The sequence below is a fragment of the Hippopotamus amphibius genome, chromosome 10 (assembly GCF_030028045.1).
Source record: "Hippopotamus amphibius kiboko isolate mHipAmp2 chromosome 10, mHipAmp2.hap2, whole genome shotgun sequence".
In the NCBI taxonomy this organism is placed as follows: domain Eukaryota; kingdom Metazoa; phylum Chordata; class Mammalia; order Artiodactyla; family Hippopotamidae; genus Hippopotamus; species Hippopotamus amphibius.
In genome coordinates, this window is record NC_080195.1 from 106293929 (window position 1) to 106319976 (window position 26048).

Here is a 26048-nt window from a genome sequence, read left to right on the forward strand (position 1 = left end):
GGGTGGCGGGGGCTCCGCGGCGGACCGAGGGGGTGGCGGCCACGGGACGGGCTTCGGGTTGAATGGGCGTCCGCAGCCGCGGCCGGCCGAGCAGGGTCTCTCCTTGCTCACGGGGGGACGTGGGGCGGCCGGTCCTCCCAGGGCTGACCTCGCTGCCCTCGGCCGCCGGAGCGTGGCGGGCCGGCCAAGCCTCGCCTCCTCGCCGGCCTCCTGGGGATCCCGAGCTCGCGGGGAGCGGCATCGCGCCTCCCGCCCCTGTCCCCCGGCCTCGAGTCCGCGGCTCATCCCTTCTTCTCTCTCTCGCGTGCCTGCGAAATCCCTGTCAGTGAAGGGCAGTCAATGCCGTTTGGCCCCGAGTCCTCCTGCTGGGGCTGACTCTGAAGGTATTTAACAGAAAGCGGCTCTCCTTTTCAGTGGGAGCGCGTCCCCGGTGTCTGCCGTTCCCCTTCCCTCCTTTACGCAGAGACACCACGGTTTTACTGTGTGGACCGAAGGCGCAATTACCGGCTCTCGCTTGAACGAGGAAATGTAATCAGAATCCCCAGGAAAAGGAAAGCGACGAGGAATGGGTTGCGCCTTCCTTTACTTCTTGTTTGCCTTTGGGTTAGAAGGCAGCATCGGAGATTACATTTCCTATGGGCATCTTTTGTTGTGATTCAGACTAAAGACTTTGCTTTTGAAGAAATAAATTAGCGGCTTCTGTGTTGAGTTGAAGGCTGTGGAGATTTTTGATAGCCTCTTAATATGAAAGTTTCCTTTAGAACTTTGCCATCATCAGTGCTATTCTGAAGGCAGTGCCAGCCTGAAATTTTAAATATATGCAGACTCCGGACAGACGCGTTTCTTTGTGCCTATCTGCTGGCATCCTACTCTTAATGTTTCCGTGGTCGGAACGTACAAATAATAAAAACAGGTACAATAAAAAGTATAGATAATAAAATAAATACCATTCCAAAAAATGCATCTGGAAAGCCTCAATTCTGTCAGCGGGGAGGCAGTTTTTACTAATCCCTTTGAAAGGATGAAGACCAGGCTCAGAGATCTCATGGATTATGTAGTGGGCAGGAACTGGGGATCCAGCAGGCCAGCTGGTTTATGTAGTGCTACTCTTAACCTCTGAAATAGGAGGAATGTATTTGTTGGGATACTTTTATTTTTGGATGGCTTAAGGTGCAGAAGCTTAAACACCCGTCAAAGTTATGATTTCTACCTGTCACTGAGAACAAAATACTATGTTTTTGTTTTTAAATTTTTAATAGTTTATTTGAAACATTTATGTTTTGTTGGTTGTTTGCTTATAACTAAAAAAAAAAACTTTTAAAATATTGAGTTCTTTCTTAGCAGGTTTGTAAAGAACTCAGAAATTTTAGGTGATCTCAACTGAGAAATGAGAGTCACTAATCTAGTGATGGCTTAAAAATTATTTAAAATTTCCTTGAGTAGCTCCAGTAAGGAGCATTTCTGATAGAATTTTTTTTAAGGCTATTTCTTTATCTAAGAATGTATCTATTGAAATTGCTGAGGCACATGGTACCTTCACAAAAGTCTGTTATTATTCTCCCTGAGTAACAGAGGAAATGAACAAATTTTTGATGTACTTTGGAACTCTGTGGATTGTTCAGATACTAAGCATTGTGAAATAGGGCATAAAATGAGTGGTAGCGAGTGAGTTCTGTGAAATGTTTGTCTCTCTTAGCTTTTTTTTTTTTTTTTTTGCAATTGACTAGCAATTTTCTTTTTCTTAATGCTTATCCCTAATATTGGTAGTAAAACTCTGCTTAAGTTCATGTTTTCCCCAAATAACTAGATTGAGGGAAACTCAAATCTCCTATAAAGGGGGTTAAAAGGAGGTGCTGGTAAATCCCTCTACTCTTACTCAGCTTTTTAATTAGCTAGATTTGTGAATTACAGGGAATTCATTACAGAATGATTGGGTTTATGTTATCAGTTCACATTCTGCTGCCATAGAGATTTTCTCTTTCCAATGATCATTCTCTTCTGAATGGTTCAACTTACTGGCGGGTTTCTCAAAGTCTGGACCTCAGATCACATATATTGGCATTACCTGAGGTTCTTGTTAAAAATACGGACTCCTGGAATCTGATTTCCAGCAAGTTCTCCAGGACGTTTTCTTGGACAGTAGCGTTGGAGAACCACTGGCATTGTGCTTCCTTTTCACTGAGCATGTCCTAAGACCATGTTTTGAAGAGGATAGAAAGTTTTTCAAGTGACAGAATAACTTTTATACCTTAGGCTGCTAATAAAAAACTATGGTCTTCAGATATGTAATGTACCTATAATATACATTTCAGAAGGGCAGAGGCTTTGGTTCATCATTGTACCTCCAGTGCCTAGAACAGTGCCTGGAGGAACTCCATGAAATATTTGAGTGAATTACATCACAGTGAGGCCACGTCTTTAAACCTTTACTTGTAAAGTTAATCTTATCACTTTGTAGTCACTGATTTTAAACTAGGAGCCACAAGTACTATACCCCAGTCATTTCTGTAAGTTTGGTGGGCTCCAAAAGGAGAGAACCTTTCCCAAGCACAGACTGCTCAAGGTGATAAGCTGGAAAGAAGGCTTCTAGCAAAATGTTTGCTTAGACTCAAAATGTATATTTAAGTCACAGTGTAGTGGTAAATTACTATGATATCACTACATCAAAATGCCATTTTATAAGCTATGATAAGCCCAACATAATGCAATAAAACTTGGTTTCCAAAAAATATAGAAAATTGGTATGTTTTCCAATTTTATTTTTCAGACTTGTAACATATAACCTTCACTCCTTTTTGTAAGAGTCCAGCATAGGACTCAGTCCCGTAAATAACAGCTTCCGTCATGTAGTTGAGGGAATGGATAATTAAGAGTGCAACCTCTAGAGAATATTGGGTTTGACCACACATAGTCTGTGACTTTGATCTAGTCACCTATCCTCTCAGTGCCTCAAGTTTCTCAGCTGAAAATGGGAATAGTTGTAAAATTTAATATTTCCAAGTGCTTACCTAAGTTCTTGAGACACATTCATTTACTAAATGGTAGTTACGATGATCATAAAAAATTGAGGTATATAAAAATGTATGCAACTCTAGGTAGTCCACTCAGTTTTTGTACCACTGTACTTTATGGTAGCGAGTAGAAATCTATTGCTTAAAAAAGAAGTCTCTTGCTAATTTCCTGGGACTAAATATGTACAATTTTTAAATTATAAGAACCAGACTAAACATTGAAAGTATTTAATAAAACGTCAAGTTCTATGCAGATTTTTTTTTCTAAATCAAGATAAACCTGCCATCACTTTCAGCTTAATAGTATTATTTCAGAAAGAAACTTATCATCAGTTTAGATAATCCCTTGTATTTTAAAGAATTGCATGTTTATGGTAGAACAATTGAAATACAGAGGAGTAAAAGGTAGAAAACGGTAAAATACTTAGAGGTCCATTACCTGAATACATTTCTCTCCAAATCCTTTTTCTGTGTGCATATGGCTGTTTATATACAATTTTTGGTAGCAAATATGGGATCCTGCTATACATATGGTTGTCTCGTAACCTGCGCTTTTTTCCTTAACATCTTATCGTGAATCTTTTCATATCTGTGCCGTCACTTATAACAGTGACTGAATAATATTCCATTTTATGGGTCAATGATAATTTAACCTATTTGTTTTTATTAAACATTTTTTTCCCACCACTATTATCAGTATCTGCAATGAGTATCCTCCTTGCATCTCTATATATGCTTTTAAGTTTTTTTTTTTCCTTAGGATAAATTTCTAGAGGTGTGATTGAAGGATCAAAGTACATGCTCGGGTTTAAGGGTTTTTGATACACATTTCCAGTTTGTCATTTCGAAAGATTGTAGCAGTTTACACTCTTAGCATGGTGTGTGAAAGTTCTGTCTCTCCCCCTTTCTTTTTTTGGGGGAATGACTTAAGCAGTGACAAACCTAGTGAATTGTTTTTATTTTTAGGAAGAAGAATGGGATGCTATTGTGACCAGTTTGGTGGTGTGATATGGAAAGTCAGAAAATTCGTACACCTGTAATAATGATGGCTAACATTTTTTTTTTTTTTTTTGGCTGCTCTGGGTGGCTTGCAAGGTCTTAGTTCCCAGACCAGGGATCAAACCCATGTCCCCTGCAGTGGAAGCACAGAGTCCTAACCACTGGACCACCAGGGGATTCCTGATAGCTAACATTTATGGAGTTCATTTACAGCATTTTATAAGCATTAACTCAACTTTTGGGAATTCTCGGTGTTTTAGATGGATATGACTTGGAAACCGAGGTACCCGCAGTTAAGTAACAGAGAGCCAGCAAGTGGCTGTGCAGATTTTTTCTCTAGAGCCCAAACTCTTAGCCACAGCGCTGGATTGCCTATTTCCTGCACATGTTGTACAGCATTGGGGTACTTTTTACATTCTTGATTTCTGTTTTGGAATAACCTAGCAATTTCCTGGCACATATTAATTTATAAAGTAGTTGGGGTACAGATGTGAAGCCCTCTCATTGAGGAGTTAGTCACAGAAGCTAGCTCACAAATAAGCCTCATGTCCTGTCTAACACCCACCTCTCAAGGCAGTGTGCTAACCTTTCGTCTATAGTGGCTTTCCTGAAGCACCCCTATGTGAGAAACAGGATTAGAGTCACAGAGAAGACTAGCGAAATTGAAAAAGGCAGTGTACTTGTGGTGTGGACTTGCCTTAGAAACACAAGACGGTGTACAGAAGTGTGATTAGGGAGACAGCCAGGAGTCTGTCCAAACATTTCCACGTCGGCCAGTTTGGAGATTTGAATTGCCTGGTGGAAATTCAGGAATGCGAAGGCTTCACTCTAGAGAGCTGTCACCTATCCATTGGGAGATTGTGTGAAAAAAAAAACCCTTCTATTGATAAATGTGTTGGTAGAGTATCATTGAAGTTTTGTTGCTCATGATGGTAGCCCTCTAACAAGTTGAATTTCCAGTAAGCTAATCTGTTTGAATTCATCATTGCTCTTTTCACCTTTTTCTAGTGGGATTAGTGATTGGCAGCTTACCTTACTAGCTTATTGCCCAAAGAGAGGGTTGGTGAAATTGTTCTGGCTTCAGCTTTCTGGTCTGAGTTTGTGCTGCTGGGTGAGGCAGGACTGCCACAGCTCAGTTTTAAGCTGGCCACCAAAACTCTTTCTCACTGTTGTGTGGGCTGGGGCTCCACTCAGGCTGGGCAGGAATGGTCCTGAGGACACTTCACTTCTCAGCCAGTGGTGGAGGCAGGTGGTGAACTAAGGGATGTAATAAGAGTTTCGGAGTCAATTGAATTTGAATGTGAAAATAACAAGGTCACAGCAATTGGTCAAAGTTTTTTTCTTTGTTCTTGGTAGTTAAACATCCTCTCCTTAACACAGGAAGGCCAACTTTGGATCCTCTGTGCCTTAGTGAGCATTTTGACTTGTTTCCCTGTCAGGGATGCTTTTGTTCATCCCTGCATTTTGTCTGCAAGTCCTTCTGGTGACTGGTGGATACAGCTCTGGGAAATGGATGAAGCCAACTGGCTTTTAGTGCCATGCTTTCACCAACCTGGTTAAGGAGGACACTGATTCTTATGATAAAAGGTTGGAAACAAGATGTCATTGGAACCATTTGTTTTGTGTGTGTGTGTGTGTGTGTGTGTGTGTGTGTGTGTGTGTGTGTGTAGAGGGCTAATCACCTCTCTCTGAGGCAGATTTTCTGAGCTGTTTAATTCTAAGAAGGGTAATGTGTTGTATTTATATTATAAGCCATTGTATAAACACACAGACACGCACACGCACACACATACCCATTCCTGTGCGTTATCTTTTATAATAAGATGATTGTGGATCCACTGTTTTATAAAAATCAATTCACTTATGCTATAATCTTAAGGTAATAGATTTTAGAAGCAATTAATCTTTCAGTTTCTGGAATCATTTGAAACTCAGCTGCTCTACTGTTACAGAATTGGAGTATTCCATTTTGACCACTGACATATAAAAGCTATACAGCTAGTAATGAGAGAAACCTTGAAAAGTTGACCAAAAAAATTAGTGCCATTCCTGGTATATATACCAAGTTTCAGTGATTAAAGTTCCCCCTCCTTTATTTCTCCTCTCTCCTTCACTTACAAGAAATAATGTTAAACAAAGTCAGTTAAGTAATAATATGTCTCTTATAGGTAGTACTGCTTGTTTTCAGATACCTGGAGACATGGTCATTAAAATTGCTGTTTTAATATTTAATATTCTTGAAGTGATGAGAGAAATTGAGGAGCAAGAGAACCTGGTGGAGGGGTTGACTAGGGTGTGAGCTCCACAAGGCAGGAAGTTTCGTCTGCGTTCCTTGCGGCCTCTCCCTCAGGACCTAGAACAGTGTCTGGTGCACAGCAGACACTCAACAATCACGTGCTGGCCTGTTGAATAGGTTTGTGTTTGAGGCTTACCTGAGGCTCGTCTGGAGGCCCCAGTCACCCAGGTGAGGTGAGCGCAAGAGAAACAAGCAAGGAGTAAAGGAGACGGGCTGGTTTGGGCTTTATTCAGAGTCAGTGGAGGTAGGAAGCTAATGTCAGTTGTAAACAGGGGAGTCCCTTTTGTTTCAGTAGATCCCTCTGGATGTCACGTGGGAGTGGATTGGAGGAGAGCCAGAGAGAAGTGTTGAACTGACCCTGCTTTCAGTTATCTGAAGGTTGACATTTCTCCCTGGCCTTGTACTTTTTCTTTGCTATGAGGATCATATGGTTTACTCTGTGATGGGGTGAGATGAGTGGTGATTTGTATAAATTTTTTGACATTCTTTGAGGAAAAGAGAACCCCATAAAACCACTATTCTTATGGATCAAATAAACAATGTAAAATAAAGATCAGGAATTATTTAACTTTTTAACTATTAATTTAATTGAGGTTATGACTATATAGATTTCTGGTAGGAGAGATTTTTCTGTTTACATTTTTTAGTGAAAGAAACTTTAAGTATATGGAAAAGAATCCTTAAAATAGCTGTTTTATGAATTGTCTATAGAAGCTATTCACTTTGAGGAAGATTTAATTTGTAAAATGCTAATATTGTCTGTCCAATCTGGTGTTTTAATTAGTATCAAAGGGAGGGAAATACTGCAGTAATTGTAACCTTACATTACTTCCTTAGTTCAATTAGTTTTAAACCATAGTCATTATCTGTTATCTTTAGTTGTTCTGATCTCATTTGATGAAGTGATATTGCATTTGTGATTTGGTAATTTAAAAAGTAACATGCTTTTTCTTGCTATAAAAGCAATGCTTGGGGGCTTCCCTGGTGGCGCAGTGGTTAAGAATCCGCCTGCCAGTGTAGGGGACATGGGTTCGATCCTTGGTCCGGGAAGATCCCACATGCCACAGAGCAACTAAGCCCGTGCGCCACAACTACTGAGCCTGCACTATAGAGCCCTTGAGCCACAACTACTGAGCCCACATGCCACAACTACTAAAGTCTGCTTGCCTAGAGCCCATGCTCCGCAACAAAAGAAGCCACCACAATAAGAAGCACATGCACTGCAATGAAGAGTAGCCCCCTCTCCCATGCACAACAACAAAGACCCAACGTAGTCAATAAATAAACAATAAATAAATAAAATGACTAAAAAAAAAAAGCAATGCTTGGGACTTCCTAGGTGGCGCAGTGGGTAAGAATCCGCCTGCCAATGCAGGGAACATGGGTTCGATCTCTGCCCCAGGAAGATACCACATGCTGTGGAGCAACTAAGCCCGTGTACCACAGCTATTGAGCCTGTGCTCTAGAGCCCGTGAGCCACAACTGTTGAGCCCATGTGCCACAACTGCTGAAGCCCACGCACCTAGAGCCCGTGCTCTGCAATGAGAGGCCACCGCAGTGAGAAGCCCCACGCACCGCAATGAAGAGTAGCCCCCGCTTGCCACAAGTAGAGAAAGCCCGTGTGCAGCAACGAAGACGGAACACAGCCAATAAAATAAATAAATAAATAAATAAATAAAATAAATTTTAAAAAAAGCAATGCTAGTTTACTGAAGAAGACTTTTGAAAATTCAGATAAGGGAATAAAAGAGCATACCCTGAATCTCACTGTCCAGAGGTAATGACCTTCCATACCCTGGGAGGGGTCAGCTTGCTCAAATTACCTAGAAGGCCAGGTGTATTCAGTCTGGGAGACATGAAGGCATGTTAGGGACTCTGGGCACTGAAGATGGTCCCATGAATGGGGCAGCCCAGGGCCCGTCAGCCCAGACATTTGTGGCCCTGGGAGGATGCATCTTGGTGTTACTACACCCTCTAGTTCTTTAAGAGAAGCTGGAAATGTAGAAATATGGGTTTAATATGAAATCTCCAATTTTTATATGGGCCACAGTTTTTAGTAACACACTGGGGTTTAAACAAAGCGTACCTGAGGGCTACATTCAGTCTTTGTTGTCTTGCCAGTTTATAGCCTCAGGTATATATAGGTTTGTAGCCTGTGTTTTTTCACTTAGTATATTAGAATGTTTTCCCAAGTTGTGACCGTATGCTGCCTCGACAGTGTGTACCTGTCTCCTGTTTCCTTACCAGCATTGGGTAAAATCATCTCAAAAAAAACATCTTAGCCAGTTTTGTTTAACTTGCATTTTTTGGTACTGCTAATCAGTTGAACATTTATTAAATGCTTATTGACTTTATACAGATTTACTTGGTAACCAGCCACCTTGCTAGAACTCTTAGTTCCAGTAGCGTTTTGGTTATTCAGTGCTTCTCAACCTTTGTAATACTATATAATATTTGTACTGTATTAGTCCTAGTCATTAGTACTAATGGCAGGCATCCTCCCCCAAACCTGAGAGCAGCAAGTACCTAGAGCACACCTGTAACCTATTTTAAAGAACTATGGTTGGGAAGTTCTGAGTTTGGTCAGTGGTTCAGTGAATGTTTGAGCACGTGCTCTGTGCCTGGCATTGCTCTAGGTATCCAGCCTTGAACCAAGACAGAGGTCTCAGCTCTCCAGGACCTCATGATTTTTCCATTCCTCTTGAGTTTTTCATGTAGACCACTGTATTTATAAAAGATAATTTTTATTTCTAGAATTTATAATTTATTTTTTGCCTTATATTTCTTATTGACATGAACTCCCCAACAGTGATGAATGCTAGTTACCCTCTAATTTCTTAAATTCAATTAATTCTCTTAAGTTCTATTAAACTATAGACTTTGGTGACCAGTTCCTTTATTTTGATGATGAGAAAACCAGGGTGGAAGGCTGGGACTGTGTAAAGGGAACTTTCGGAGTGTCTGTCTGACTCAGCGCGAATCCCTTAACTGTCCTCTAACCTAGACACCCACCTGCCTGCATTCTTCTTCCTCCCCACAGAAGACATAGGATTGAACCAGGTTTAGGGACCTGACTCAAGCTAGTCCAGTCAGTGTCCCTTTCCTGGAAATTTGACATTGGGCCCAAGAGAGAGGGATTTGACCTCAACGTGTTCGCGGGCCATAGCGTAAGAACTTGGGAGTTATAGGCAGTTACGTTCTGCTGTTGTGTCTGGGGACAGAGAACGGTGGTTTGTAGATGCAGAGAATAAAGCAGGTATCTAGAGAGAAGCAGGAAGAGAACACTACTTGAAACTGATAACTGTAAACCTTCTCTTCCAGTTCTTTCTGGGGCTGGTTGCATTCCTGTACTTGAGTTCTGTGACGTCCTCCAGTATTCTTAAGATTAACCCCCCCAACCGCCCAACACACACACCTTTTAGTTGAAGCCAGCTGAGGTTGTGTTCTGTTACTCTGATCTAATCCTTCGCCTCTTCATTTTCAGCCCTAAATTCTTTTTATAATCCTACCTTGTCTCTTATATTTCTTGACTATCATCTGAGGAAGTTGTGAATTATTTTCTCCATATAACAGCAACATCAAAAATTAAGGATATACTACTATATATAAAATAGGTAATCAACAAGGACCTACTGTATAGCACAGGTCAATACTCTATAATAACCTATATGGGAAAATAATCTCAAAAAGAATGGATGTATGTATATGTATGAGTGAATCACTTTGCTGAACTCCTGAAACTAACACAATATTGTAAATCAACTATACTCCAGTATAAAAATTAAATTAAAAAAAAATTAAGGACAGCAAGAGACACAGAAGTACACAGATTTAAGCTAATTCAGGCAATTATGATTTTATTGGAAAGGCCATTTTGCAAATGTGGATGCCCCCTTTGACCTCTCTTAAGCCGGTTCAGATCTCTAGCTGAGGGGAAACAAAAAAGGAAGAGGTTTTGAATTTACTTCCAAATGTCCTAGAATTTCAGTGGAGTTATTTCCCTTCACATGCATTTAACCTTTTGACCTCATGAACAAAATGATACTGCATCTGTGTAGGGGGTCTGTTTAAGCGTGTTCTGTTCCAGCCACTGAAAGAGACTCTTTAATATCTAAATATCAAGAAATTGAATCACAGTGTAATTTACCTGGGGCTAGACTTATTCTTAGATTAGCTTTCTGTCTCATAGTGATGTCATAAGCACTCAGTGCTAAGTTTAAGTATTCCACTATCCTGAAGGCATTGGATGGGGAGGGAAAAAAAACAAAGGATGATAGGAAAAGAAGGAAGGAATTGTAGTAGAGAGAAAGAAGAAAGCTCAGTGCTGTAATTCTCCCTATTCATTATTGTATTTGTCTGAACTTTTCCATTTGGAAGTGGAAGAAGCACAAACTGTCTTAAGAAAAAAAAGGGAAATGTATGGACTCACATAACTGTCAAGTCCAAGGGTTCTGATTGGCCTGCGTTGGTCACGTGCCTGAACCAGTCACCATGGCCAGGGGAATGCAGGACTCTCATTGGCTGTCCTGGGCCTTTGGGTCCACCTTTTGTACCAGTAGGTAAAGTCAGTAGCTAGACTCCTGGATTAGCGAAGGAGGGAAAGTGGGATCAATTACGAGAAGAGAGAATGCGGGGCAGGCTATAACACTCATCATATGCAGTGATCGGACGGAAAGGAGCTGATGGTGACCCTCTTTTCCTTTTGAATGATACTCTTTAATAAAACAATAATATAAAGACATCAAAGCAACCCAAAGTATATATGAACTTTCTTCTCAATAAAGTTTACTTTTAAAGTTTAAACGTTCGACATGCTGTCCAAGAATCTGTATTGGTCATTCATTTTAAAACAAAGTATATTTTACTATCCTGTGATTGCTCTAGATAGTATGAAGTTTGGGCGGCTCATCTGTAATCTGGTTAGATCACCTTTGGTTTAGAACTGTGGACATTATTTCACCAGTTTGACTACTTCTCTAATTATAGATTTTGTCGGATTTTTTCCATGCCTAAAGGTATGTTAGCATTCTCTCTTGGCGCATAGTTGGAGGCTTTCTAACTCATGGTTCTTCTGGAACTGCTGGGGAAACATGTGTACTGTGGAAAAGTTGGAGCTGGAAAGGGATATCCTTTCTTCAGCCATCTCCTTTTTTAAATTAGACTCCAGGAAAGATAACAATTTGACCTTTTTCAGAAGGGCATGGGCCTTTTTTTGAGACTTGTTTTGTTTTGTTCTAAGAGACCGATAACAGTAGGTGGTGAGAGTTTATGGTGTCTGGAAGAATGTCACACTTATTTTTAATTTTTAATTTTTTTGGCCGCGCCCCACAGCTTGTGGGATCTCAGTTCCCCCACCAGGGATTTAACCCAGGCCATAGCAGTGAAAGCCCGGAATCCTAACCACTAGGCGACCAGGGAACTCCCACTTATTTTTTAGACCATATATCTTCAGTGTGATTTATTTCACACATTCTGATTACATCAGTTTCACCCCCCGAAACTCTAGCTCCTGGACCTTCTTCCTTTCATCTCAGATGGTCGGATTCCCCCTAGTTTCATTTCCTTCCACCTGCAGCTGGGACCTCAGAGTGGGTCACTCCAGCTATTTCCTTGCCCCGTTGTCCTGTCATTTCTACCCCTCAGACCTCAGTTGCTAGACCAAGCCAACTCTGTGTTCTGCTTCCTGTATTTCTGCTGTTAAAAGTCAGCCGAAGAAAACCGTGCAAACTTGCGGATTTCTGTCCTTACCCATTTAGCTGAATTCTTCCTCAGCTTGTATTCTGCTAAGAATTCTTCAGCTTTCTGTCCATTCCTCACAGACATTGTGCCACATTTGCCTCTTTCCCCAAGCCTCCCTGCTGCTCCCGAACCTTCGTTCTCAGGAGCAGTTCTGCCTTCTGCCTGGGCCTGCTGCCCACTTCCCGGGCAGCTCTTGTAAATCTGTCTGATTCACACTCTTTGCTTCTTGAGATGAGAGGGCGAAGGAAGAGGCAGGTGTCTCCTTGGCTTCCCCTGGTTCTAGATGCTGTCCTCTTCGGTTTCCTCTGAGACTCTGTGCGCAGCCCCCTCATTAGAGCCACAGCTCCATCTCGCTTGACTACTGTGTGCAGGTGCTGTGGTAGGAGCTTGGGACAGTAGTGACAGGTCCCTGTCCTCACTCTATTTATATTTTACTGGGACAGACAGACATACCCCCTGCCCCCCAATCACAGAAATAAATGATTCCTAGCTGTTATAAGTGCTATAAAGTGTCCAAGAGGACCTAGTCTAGTCCTAGAGTCCAGGGAAGATGTGACATTCAGACTTGGCATCTGAAGGATGTCTGGTAGGTCATCAGGGAGGAAAAGAAGTTGTTTGGCTGAGGGTCCAGCACGTGACAGGGCCTGTGTCATGAAGGAGCACAGTATATTTGAGTAGAGGGCCACCGTGGCCGCCGTGAGGAAACGAGAAGAGGGAGGTAAGGCCAGACAACACAGGGCCTTGCAGGTGCGCATGGAAGGGTTCTGTGTCCATCTCAGAGCCCGGCCTGAATCACGCACGCTCTCTGCCTCCTGTGTCCTCTGTGCCCTCCTGCCCTCTGCTCCCTCCTTCACACCCGCTCAGTTTTGACCCCCTCGACACTGCCCTGTTGGCATCACACGTCTTCCTCTACCAGCCCTGTCTCTTGGAAGAGTCGTCTGTGCTGGCTGTCTGCCTTGTTCCTGTTGCCTGTTGCAGTCTAGGTCTGCCTCTGCCCCTCCATCGTTGAGTCCTGTGCACGATTTTCTGTCAGTCTGTTTCTCGATCTTTCCTTGACGTTCGACACGTTCTGTAGAAATACTCTTCTGCTTTGGCTTTCTGTCTTCTGCTCTGTGTGCTCTCCCCTCTCTCACATCTAGGTCTTCTCAGTCTCCTCTGAGGGCTCCTTATCCTTAAATGTTGCTGTCCCCAGGGCTGTTTTCTCTGTCCCCTCGTGACCCTACGCTGTCCTCCAGGATGGTCATCTCCACTCTTAGTTTTACGTGCCACAGTTAAGTCCGCTTATCTGCACGTCCATACCTGGAGTTCCATCCTTTCTTCTGAGTTCTGACCTTTTATCTGAGTGCCTTCTGTGGTCCTTAGGCACTTCCAGTACAGTGTGTCCAAAACAGAGCTCACCACCACCTTTCTTCTGACAGCCTCTTTCTCTGCCTGTTTTTCCCATTCTGGTGAATGATACTATTATCTGCCCTTTTGTGCATTCTTTCAGCAATTGTTTATTGAGTACCTATTATATGTCAACAACTATGTTATTAGATACTCTAGTGTAATTAAAAAAAAATTACAGTTAGTCTTTGTCCCTGGTTACTTTCTCAGAGCTCCTGAAACCTTTGGACTTTTCCGAGTTGGTAGGAGTGCCCTTTGTTATTCAAAATGAGTCCTTTTAGACCTTACCTGAATTTGTGCTAATGAAGTGCCTTTCAGCTCCCCAATACCACCACCTCCAGGGAAGGGGAAGGGGGAAGGATGAGTTGAGCTTAGTCACATGGCCAGTGATTTAGTCAATCATGGCTATGTGATGGAATCTTATATAAAAATCCTAGAGTCTTGAGGTTCGGGGAGCTTCTGGTTTGGTGAACACTTAGTTGTGCGGGAAGGAGGGCACCTGTATTCCAGGGAGAAGGAGAGGGTGTGGAATCTCTGTATCTCCCTTCTCCCATACTTTGCCCTATTGGCCCAGATGGCCAAATGGTTGTTCCTGAGTTATATCCTTTGTAATAAAACTGTAATCACAAGTATAGCAAATTCCTCAGTTGTGCGAGTCGTGAATTATTGAACCTGGGGGAATAGGGGTGGGTATGGTTGTGGGACCCTGCGAGTTTGTGGCCTGCCTGGCAGAAGTGCTGGTAGCTTGGGGATCCTTGAGACTTGCGGCTAGCATCTGAAGTGGGACCGAGCCCTTAACGGGTGGGGTCTACACTAAATTGAATTGTAGGACACCCAGTTGGTGTCAGAGAACTGTCGTTAGAACTCATATTCTGACTCTAGAGTCTGTAGATATTTATACAGCCATCACTTGGTATTTGTGGGGTGGTGGGATTGGTTCCAGGACCCTCCATGGATACAGAATTCCTGGATGCTCAAGTCTTTCATATAAAATGGTGTAGTGTTTGCATATAACCTACGCACATCCTCCTGTATACTTTAAATCATCTCTAGATTATTTATAATACCTAATGCAGTGTAAATGCTATACAAATAGTTGTCGGCGCTCAGCGAATTCAAATTTTGCTTTTTTGGAACTGTCTGGAAATCTCTTTCTGTATATTTTTGATCTGAGGGTGATTGCATCCACAGCTGTGGGATCTGTGGATACGGAGGGCTGACTGTATATGGTGTAGACTCAGTACCTGTCCCTAAGCCAGACAGGCGGACAGTCTGTTACAACTGAGCCATGCAAGCAACAGCCCGATCTCTTTCTGATTCTGAAGTTGCTAAATTTTGTCGATTCTGCCTCTGCGATGTCTTTTGAATTCACCCCTTTCTCCCTCTTGCTGTTGCTGTCGTCTTAATCCAGACAGTTACCATTTTTACTTCACTGCTTTGCTCTTAGCTGGCTGCCGCTTCCTGGCTGGTCTGGCTTCCAGGCTTTCATCCACTTGGTCTCACCTGCACATTGTCACCAGAGGAGCATATTGGTTCATGTGCTGCCTTACAATGAAATCTTCCTCTGTGGTTTCATCTCTTATGGGGATGGGTTTCAAACTTTGGTTTCAGGACCCTTGTATCCTCTTAAAAGTTATTGAAGACCCCAAGGAGCTTTTCTTTACATGAGGGCTTGTGTTTTGTTTTGTTTTTTCAGCTCTTTATTGGAGTATAATTGCTTCACACTGTTGTGCCAGTTTCTGCTGTACAACGAAGTGAATCGGCTGTATTTATACATATATCCCCATATCCCCTCCCTCTTGAGCCTCCCTCCCACCCTCCCTATCCCTTTACCTGAGTTTTATCACTACTTGTCAGATTAGAAATTAAAACTGAGACAATTGTACAATATTAATTTACTTATTGAAAATATCTGTAATAAACCCATTACACACTTACATAAAATACAGATTTTTATGAAAACTGTTTTACAAAACAGAATAAAAATTTAGTGAGAAGAGTGGCACCGTTTTACATTTTTACAAATCTCTTTAATGTCTGATTTAGTAAAGGACAGCTGGATTCTCATATCTGCTCTGTAGTCTGTTGTGAAATGTTGTTTTGGTTGAAGTAGTTGATGAAAATCTGGTCTTACACAGATATGTAGTTGGAGAAAGCATGAGTCTTTTAATAGCATTTTCAGAAAATTGTGGTTATTCTTTGATACTATACCAACATTTGACATTGGTAGTTTCTTAAGGGTTAGTTGCAGTGTGGAATCTGAAGTTATAAGCTCTTCATACTCAGTTACAGTAAAATCTACTCATCCATCTTGCAACTTGAATGGATATTTTACTGTGATTTTGTAACACCATGTATTGGTCATTTGGAAAATATTGTTATGGAAAACTGAGTTATGTGGATCTTCCAAATGTTGATACGTTTCATCATACAATATCACGAAATCCCATTTGTTAATTTTACCACCCATCTTATTAGAAAATTCTCTAAATTTAGGGGAAGCAGTCTGTCTCACAGTGGCAGATACTAGTTTTCCAAATTTAAAATTTTTACCCCAAAGCTTAACTTTTGTCATCAGCAACACCTACTGTCAGTCATTTTTCTTGAAGCAGCAGGCCCACTTCATTTTTGAGAAACCATCTGCCACTGACACTAGTCTGAATAACCACAGTTTTTCTGTTGTCATTCGTGTTCCATGAAAAACGTGGCTAGTTTAGCTTGTAACTCATTTGCACAAGTGTGTTTCCTGGAGACATTGGTCATAGTCTCTGGTGTGCTGTAGAAGTGTCCTTCAGTCACACCAGTATTAAACACATGTACTTAAAGGCTGAGATTTAATAAAGTAATACTTTTTAATAACTCATCAAAGATGTTCTGAAGTGAAATTGTTTTTTAATTTTTTAAAATGAATTTATTTAAATGTGAAAGTGTGGCAGTGAAGAATATAGTGACCACTAGTACAGTTTGGTGCCTCTGCTAAGGTGGCTGTAGCTTCCTCCATCCTTTTTTAAAAAAAAAAAAATTTATTTGGTTGCGTCGGGTCTTAGTTGCAGTAGCCGGGCTCCTTAGTTGTGGCATACGAATCCCTAGTTGTGGCATGCATGTGGCATCTAGTTCCCTGGCCAGGAATTGAACCCAGGCCCCCTGCCTTGGGAGCATGGAGTCTTAGCCGTTGCGCCACCACTTTCGTTTTTGTATCAATGCAAACATAAGAAAAGGGAAAGTAATGTCTGAGTACTATTATGATAATAATTTTGACCTTCAGGATCCCTGAAAGGGTCTTGGGAACTGCAGGGATCCACAGACCACACTGATTGCTGCCTTATAGGATAAAGTCTAAACCTTTATGCACAGTCTAAAGAGTGCTCTATGCTCTGTCCCTATTGACCTTTCTAATTTTTCCTCTTTTCCAGCTATACCTCCACTTTCCCGACTCCAGCCACCTGCACCTCACAATGGCGTCCTTTTGTCACATGCACTTACCTTGACATTTCATTTCCCCCAAAAGAGCATTTTCCTTTGCCCTTTTCTTCTGCCTCTCCTACTCTGGCTCTGGCTGATACCCTTGGCCAAACTGGGCCTCCCTGAGGTGGCAGATCCTGCCACAGCTGTTAGTCATTTTCCCTCTGATTCCCACCTCCGCCTGCCAAACTTTTGGCTATACCTGTTTACATCTATTTCCTAGGTCCCTTGGTTTACAGTTCTTAATTTCACAATCCTGTCATAACAGGAAAGCATTTTACATGCCTCTTGTGACTTCAGCTTATTCATGCTAATGTTTTGCGTGTTTAACCTTCTTAGCCCTACCCAGTCCAATGAAACATTTGAACAAACAAGTGGTGAGATATTTGTTTGGAGTCTTCTGGTATTATAGATTGGTCTACCCAAGGAATAACCTGATTTCCTTTAATGACTACGTGAATGATATCCATTTTCCTAATTAGGAAGCTCTTCTGGTATCATCTAGATACAGCTGAATTCACCAGATAAGTGATCTTAGATAAGTAATCTGAGTTGTGCTTAGCTTATGTGAAGTATGCTTTAGGATGACTTCCGGTGTTATCTGACCCACACCCATCACCACCCACACCCCTCCCCACCATGCGCACACCCATCACCCTGTCCCCCCAACATACAGAGGAATGTTTACTGAGTACCTGTCCCTGCTCAGGTATTTTGCAAGGGACTTTCACATATTCCATCTAAAATTTGTTTTCCACAGTTCTATAAGGTAGATCGTAAATACCCTTATGTTACAGATGAGAAAACAGAACCTCACATTTGCTACCATTTGTAATAATGAAAACAGTATGAGTGTCATATTGGGTAGCTGAACTTCAAAAAATACTTGAGTTACCACTAGAGTAAATAGGAGAATAACATTATGAAATGACACTTGGTGTAAGTGAGCATTTATCAGGTAGGCGCATGTCAGGGCTTTAGTCCACCTTTTAATTCTAGAAGAAGCAAGAGTTGTTTGTAAAGGATTATATATATATGCCTTAAAGTTCCTTCAAATTCTGAGGTCCCATAAGTCTAAGCAGTTGCAGCAATGCTAGAAATATCAGGCAGTTGTGAGTCTAATTATTGCTCAGAAAATGAAATCTATAAACTCCAGCATTGTGCTCATATTGGTTTTATTATGAAATATATTACCTTTTAGATTTCTTCTCAAGTTTGGGATTCAGTTTACAAAGCCATTAACTGCTATATAATTTTACTGCAAATTGTGGGTTTGAGTTAGATGGGCCTTCAGGCCCTGGCTTTGCTGGTAAGTGTAACCTCTTATAATTACTGTGAAGATGCAATCCAGATGCTCTTGGAAACAGACTGTTGAGTCACATCCTGAATAGCCTTTGTCAGATTCAGAAATCTTAGAAAAGATCTAAGTTGGAAAGATAACATGACATTCACCCTTTTGGTTTTGGGCTTACTTCTTTGTGACATTCCTAAACCCGATTAAAGAGTTCTAGAACCAAGATTTGTGCAGACAGTGGGGATTAGAACTTGAAAGTGACATACCAAAATGTAGCTGCTAGCATTTTCTAAAAAAGTCCTCAGGCATTCAGACAAGGCTTATTATTTCATGGTTGAGAGGCAGTCTAGCAAAGGGATTAAGAGCACAAATTCTGAAGCCAGACTGCTCAGCTACTGATTGTATGACCCTAAGCCAGCTACTTAACTTTTCTGCACCTATTTCCTCATTTATAAAATAAGGTGGATCACAGTTCTTGCCTTGTAGGGTTGTTGTGCACTTAGGACAGTGCCTCACTAAATAATAAGCACTTTCTGAGAAATGACTACTATTATGTTATCATCATCTATGATTCAATCCTGGATTTATAATTTAAGACAAAAATGAAGGTGTTATATAGTATTATTGCCAGCTGATTCTGTGACCTCTTTTAACTTCTCAGTTGCTCTTTCCATCATCTGGAAGGTTGGCATTTGTCCTAAGCCTTAAGCTTGGTAAAGAGGAGATGCCTGGTAGGTTTAAAGTGCTTTCATCTCCTTATAAAGGTAAGAACTCTTACACCCAACAACACAAAGAAACAACCCAATTTAAAAAATGGGCAAAAGACATGACTAGGCATTTCTGCAACGAGATTAGTACGAACACTCAACAAGCACATGAAAAGATGTTCAGTGTGTTGATATTTAGTCATTAGGGAAATGGAAATCTAAAGTGTGAGATGTCACTTCACACCCATTAGGATGGCTACTAAAAAACAACAACAACAAAAAGTAAAGTTTTGGCAAGGATGTGCAAAAATTGGAGTTGCTGGTAGGGATGTAAAACTGTGATAACTGCCTTTTCTCAGTAAGCTAAATATAGAGTCACGTGGCCTAGCAATTTCATTCCTAGGTATATACGCAAAAATTGAAAAACAGGCGTCCAAGCAAAAACTTGTACATGGAGTGTTCATAGCAGCACTATTCACTGTAGCCAAAAGGTGGAAATATACTTATGTCCATCAGCTTCTGTTTATCAATGGACAAACAAAATTTGGTACATTCTTCTAATGGAATATTATTCAGCCATAAAGCAGAGTAAATGAGGCATGCCACAACATGAATGAACCTTGAAAACATTATGCTAAGTGAAAGAAACAAGACACAAAAGGCCATGTACTCTATGATCCATTTGTCTGAAATACTCAGGCGAATCTGTAGGAAGCAGATTAGTAGTTGCTGGGAGCAGGATTTGGGATTTGTTTTGGAGATGATGAAAATGTTCTAGAACCAGGTGTTGGTGCACAACATCGTGAATATATTACATGTCACTGAATTGTCCACTTTAAAATGATTTCAATAGTAAATTTTATGTTTTTTTTTAAAGAAAAATAATTAGACATGACATTTAGTTTATCTTAATGGCAATTTTGTTAAAATATTTTCTTAAACTGTTTTTTTGTAATTTTAGGATGTGATCATTTTCATTTCATTTATAGTTCAGTGAAATGTATCATAATTATTCTCTTGTAGGTCTAGAAAGGTGAGAAATGAAAGCGGTGAGAATTTTGATACCTGTTCTTGCCTTAGTGCAAAATGTAGTCTGGAGCCCCTAGGGATTGTTAAGACCCTTGCACAGGGTCTGCAAGTTCAGTTTATTTTCATAATGATGGTTAAGATGTGATTTTCCTTTTTAACTCTCATTCTCCATGTGTGCAGTGTAGTTTTCCAATGCCTGTATGCATTTGATGACATCATTCCTTTGATGGCTAACGGCTTATGGCTTATGTGCTTATGTATGTCTAGTTTTAGGACTTTCTAAGGTAAGCTCTTTGGGTTCCTCAGTAACTTTTAAGAATGTAAAAGAGTCCTGGGGGCAGAAAGTTAGCGAATCAGTGTCTTTTTTTTTTTTTTTTAATAAATTTATTTATTTATTTATTTTTAGCTGCATTGAGTGTTTGTTGCTGCATGCAGACTTTCTCTAGTTGCCGCTATTGGCGGCTACTCTTCGTTGTGGTGTGCGGGCTTCTCATCGCGGTGGCTTTTCTTGTTGTGGAGCACAGGCTCTAGGCATGCGGGCTTCAGTAGTTGTGGCACATGGGCTCAGTGGTTGTGGCTCACAGGCTCTAGGGCACAAGCTCAGTAGTTGTGGTGCGTGGGCTTAGTTGCTCCATGGCATGTGGGATCTTCCTGGACCAGGGCTTGAATCTGTGTCCCCTGCATTGGCAGGCAATCCTTAACCACTGTGCCCCCAGGGAAGTCGAAGGATTAGTGTCTTAATAAAAATGTTATGTGCTCATAATATAATAAAAAAAAATGGATGAAGTACCTACATTATTCATTTTTGAAAACAGAGGGAAAATAATTGTAAGCCAAATGATTTTTTTTTTGTGGTGGTGGTGGTTTTACATCTTTATTGCTCAGAGGTTATTAGATTTGGAAGCAGGGTGTTCCTTTCAGGACACTGTAAGTCTCCAGTTTAGGAAAAGGATCTCAGTTATTGGTTAAGTGTATAGTTTTTTTTTTAATTGTCAAACTGGTTTTTTAAAGATTATTTATTTATTTATTTATTTATTTATGGCTGCATTGGGTCTTCGTTGCTGTGCACAGGCTTTGTCTACTGGTGGTGAGCAAGGGCTACTCTTTGTTGCATGTGCGGGTTTCTCATTGTGGTGGCTTCTTTTTTTGGGGAGCACTGGTTCTAGGCATGCAGGCTTCAGTAGTTGTGGCTTGCAGGCTCTAGAGCGTAGGCTTTGTAATTATGGCGCCCGGGCTTAGTTGCTCTGCAGCATGTGGGATCTTCCCAGCCCAGGGACCGAACCTATGTCCCCTGCACTGGCAGGCAGATTCTTAACCATTGAGCCACCAGGGAAGCCCAAACCTATAGTTTTAAAATTTGAACACATTTTACGATAGGAATGATATTAGATATGTTGATTAGTGTTACCATATTCAATTCCCCCAAACTTCTGTAACCCATAACGTATTTGAAGCTTCATGATAGCAGCTGATGTTTACCGAGTGCCTGCTCTGTGTCGGCAGTGTTCTAGGTCTTCCCCCTTGTGATAGCTCATCTAATCCTCCCTGCAACTCCGCAGAGTAAGTGCTGTGATGATGCTTAAGTAACTTACTTTTTTTTTTCCTCTTTAAGAACTTTTATTGAGATACAATTGACATACGATAAACTGCATATATTTAAAGTGTACAATTTGATATTTTTTTTCTTATTAGTAATGTATATATGGCAATCCCAATCTCCCAATTCATTCCTCGCCCCCCCCACCCCCCCACTTTCCCCACTTGGTGTCCATATGTTTGTTCTCTACATTTGTGTCTCTGTTTCTGCCTTGCAAACCAGTTGATTTGAAGTAACTTACTTTTGATCCCACAAGGGGTAAGCGGCAGGTCTGGTATGAGGACCCACGCAGTCTGGCCCCAGAGTGTGCACTGTTAGCACTGTGCTATACACTAGTTTATGTATGCATTCTGTATGCTCATAGCTCACTGGGAATATATATAGACAGTTCCCACTTGGAAGGCCCGCCCGCACTCCTGCCTCATTGTAGTGCTGTGTGTCGGTGGTGGTAGGGTTGGGAGGTGGCCTGGGTCTAGTGCCTAGGGCAGGGCCTCCAGCAAAGAAGTGGTTCGGGGAGACATGGGGAGCAAGGATAGGAGTATGGGGAGCTGTAGGGGGCCAGACCTCTTGCCCAGGATGCCTCTGGTCTGATTTTCTAGTTGGATGTTTCCTTCCTATGGATTGGCTCGGCTTATGGTTTATAGGAGCATCTCTCCCCTTCACCTCAGCCCTTTGGAATAAGTTAGATTTTCACAGTTTTCTCCTAATCTCCGTCTTTGAGTCATGCATTTGCTCCATTTGAATTATTCTGAGGGTTTTCACTACCAACTAGAAATAAGAAAGAAGGTTGGGGTTGGGGAGGGTGTTAAAGATAACCTTTAAAAAAGTAACTTAGGGCTTCCTAGGTGGCGCAGTGGTTAAGAATCTGCCTGCCAGTACAGGGACATGGGTTTGATCCCTGGTCCAGGATGATCCCACATGCAGCGGAGCAACTAAGCCTGTGTGCCACAACTACTGAGCCTGCGCTTTGGAGCCCATGAGCCACAACTACTGAGCCCATGTGCCACAACTACTGAGCCCATGTGCCACAACTACTGAAGCCTGCACTCCTAGAGCCTGTGCTCCGCAACAACAGAAGCCATGGCAATGAGGAGCCCACGCACCACAACAAAGAGTAGCCCCTGCTCACCACAACTAGAGAACGCCTGTGTGCAGCAACGAAGACCTAAGACAGCCAGTAAATAAATAATTTTTTTTTTTTTTTTAAAGGTAGCTTAAGGGACTTCCCTGGTGGTTCAGTGGGTAAGACTCCGCGCTTCCAATGCAGATGGCCGGGGTTGGATCCCTGGTTAGGGAACTAGATCCCACAACTCAGTTTGCAGCCACAACTAAGAAGTCTGCATGCTGCAACTAAAAGATCCTGCGTGTCACAACTTTAAAAAAAAAAAAAAAAGATCCTGCATGCCACGACAAAGATCCCACGTGCTGCAACTAAGACCCAGTGCAGCCTAAATAAAAAACAAAAAAACAAAAACAAACCCCAATCAGCTAATTTTTTTTTTTTTTTTTTAAATAACTTAGAGGGCTTCCTAGGTAGCACAGTGGTTGAGAATCCGCCTGCCAGTGCAGGGGACACGGGTTCCATCCTTGCTCCAGGAAGATCCCACATGCTGCGGAGCAGCTAAGCCCATGCACCACAACTGTTGAGCCTACACTTTAGAGCCCGTGAGCCACAGCTATTGAGCCCATGTGCTGCAGCTACTGAAGTCCACGCGCCTAGAGCCCGTGCTCCGCAGCAAGAGAAGCCACGGCAATGAGGAGCCTGCACACCACAACGAAGAGTAGCCCCCACTCACCGCAACTAAGAAGAAAGCCCACACACAGCAAAAAAGACCCAACACAGCCAATAAAATAAATAAATAAATTTATTAAAAAAAAAAGTTACTTAGAAATAGTAGGTACAGCTATTAATGGTGATAGCGGTCCTTGGGATTCCTATAAAGGAAAAGTTATCAGCCTCTAAGAATGTTACCTGCCTTGGTGTGGGCTCCCCCAGGCTTGTCATCACTGGGGCAAGGAGAGGCTCAATAACCCAGGCCTGTAGCCCTGGACGACAAGTGAAATGTTGCCAAGAGATCTTCCCTGGGGCTCAAGGGTGTGCCCTCCCACCACCTCCTCCCATTCTCTCTCTCTCTCTCTCTCTCTCTCTCTCTCTCTCTCTCTCTCTCGCTCCTTTTTTTTTTAAACTGTTTTGTTTTGGCCTCCACGTGTGGCTTGAGGGATCTCAGTTCCCAGACAAGGGATTGAACCTGGACCAAGGCAGTGAAAGCCCAGAATCCTAACCACTAGGCCACCAGGGAACTCCCTCATTTTCTTTTCCTACTGTCAGTCTGACTGCTCCAGATTCCTTTCTAGATCCAGGATCCGCACTGGGGTGACGTGGGAAGCAGGGGCGGGGCCCTAGGATGTTCCAGGCAGTTAATGTGACCGGGAGGCTCCACTAGTGTTAAAAATTGGGCGTTATTGGACTTTTCCTTAAGGGACTTTCTTTGCTGCATGGCCATATCTGTTATTCTGTCCTGAACTCTGGGAGGGAAATCACAGCCCTGCGGGGGCCAGTGAGAGACAGAGCCTGCCCAGGAGTTCCTGCAGAAACCTGCCAAGGGGCAGTAGGTAGGCCCTCCTTCCTGCTTCTTTGAACACCTCTGATTTAAAAAGCGTTCGAAGTTGTATCCTTAAAAAAATATTGTGTGGACTCCTTGAAGGTGCTGGCTGAAGGAGGCCTGGTGAGGGTGGGGGGGCCGTGGAAGAAGGAGGGCAGATACTGTGTCTCCTTTTCCATGGTTGGTGCCACATAGTGGGCTCCAGTCATGTTCATGACTGTTGTCCAAACGTTCTGGTTTGTTTACATGTCTCAGAAGCAGGGAGAGAAGAAGGTATTTTTGACTATTATTATGTCTGCATGAAAAAGGGCTGTTTGTGCTGGTATTTTCATTTAAACTTTCATGTTTGTCGGTTTATTTTCTACTTAAAAATTGTTTTTATGACACAAAATGTTTATTTATGATATTAAAACCTCTCTGAGTGGCATCCTGTATATTTAGCTGCCCGAGTCAGAAGCTTATACCTCTTCTGAGATTCCTTCCTCTCCCTTCACCACTTATAATCCAGCACTGTTGATCTGGCTTGGTTCTGGAAGTTTCCTCACCCTGCTCAGATACTGCTCCGGTCTGTCTGTGACCCGGTCTGTCTGTGACCCGGTCTCTCTCCAGCCAGTTGTGCCCTCCTTCCTTACCTTTTTCTGTAAAAGCAGCGGTTTGCAAGCATTTTCGTCTTAGGACCCCTTTATGCGCATAAAATGTATTGAGGACTATCCAAGAGCTTTTGTTTATGTATGTTCTCTTTATTGGTATTCCCATAGTAAAATTGAAACTGAAAATTTACCCATTTTTAACACTTTTTCTAATTCATTTAAAAATTGGTAATAAATTCATTACAAGTGTGCATAAATAACTTTAATGAAAATAACTGTTTTTCATAACAAAGAATTGTAGAAAAACTAGCACCCTTGTTTTGCATTTTTGCGGATCTCTTTACTATCTGGCCTAGTAGAAGTCAGCTGGGTCCTCATTACTGCGTACATTCCTTGGATCATCACAGCAAGCTCTCAGCCTTGTCAGACCCAGCACTCCCTTTTTGTAATGCTTCCTTTAGTCTCATGAAGTTAAATTCATCAATAACATACACATAATTTCAAACCTCTCAATGTAATGCCCCATATCTTTTTTATAGAGAAGAAATCAAAGTATTTCTTTGGCATTTGAGTATGTCTGAGCTAGGTCTTGACTACACCAGAAGACACAGGAGTGAGATGCTCACTGCAAATGTAGTGGCTGCCAGGGCGCCCCAAGGGAGGTGGTTCACATATTGAGAAGGGCAGTATAGTTGTTGTTGTTGTTTTGAAATGGAGCTGATTCTTTTTTATTTTTTTATTTGGATGTGTCAGGTCTTATCGCGGCATGCGGCATCTTTAGTTGCAGTGAGCTCGGGCTCTCTAGTTGTGGTGTGCAGGCTCTAGAGTGCTCAGGTTTAGTTGCCCCACGGCATGTGGGATCTTAGTTCCCCGACCGGAGATTGAACCTGGATTGCCTGCATTGAAAGATGGATTCTTAACCACTGGACCACCAGGGAGGTTCCCAAGAAGGGCAGTATAGTTAATGACGTGACTTTTCCGAAATTGTGAACAACTTTTGGTAAAGCTGAAAACAGTGTTTTGATTTATACTACTAATACCCCCTACTAGGGTTAGGGTGTATGTGTATAGTAAACACTTGCGAAAGGTCCTTTGTGTTTATATATAAAATGGAATTTGGTTCTAGGTTCAGATAGTTATAAATGGACTTTTTCCCCCTACAGGAATGTCTAGACAGACGTTCGAGTCACATGGGACAATTCCTTGTATGGGACTTTTCTCAAGAACCTGTTAAATGCCAGTGGCGTCTCCCAGTGAATGTGTCAACCAGAAATACCCCCACATGTTTCCAAACATCCGCTGGGGAGTGGTACATACCTATAAAGAACCACTGAT

General features: G+C 42.0%; 1 protein-coding gene across 4 annotated transcripts in view; it reads left to right on the plus strand.

Moving 5' to 3' along the window:
* ITSN1 (intersectin 1) overlaps positions 1-26048 on the plus strand; it is a 200873-nt gene that overhangs the window by 467 nt on the left and 174358 nt on the right. The window lies entirely within an intron of this gene.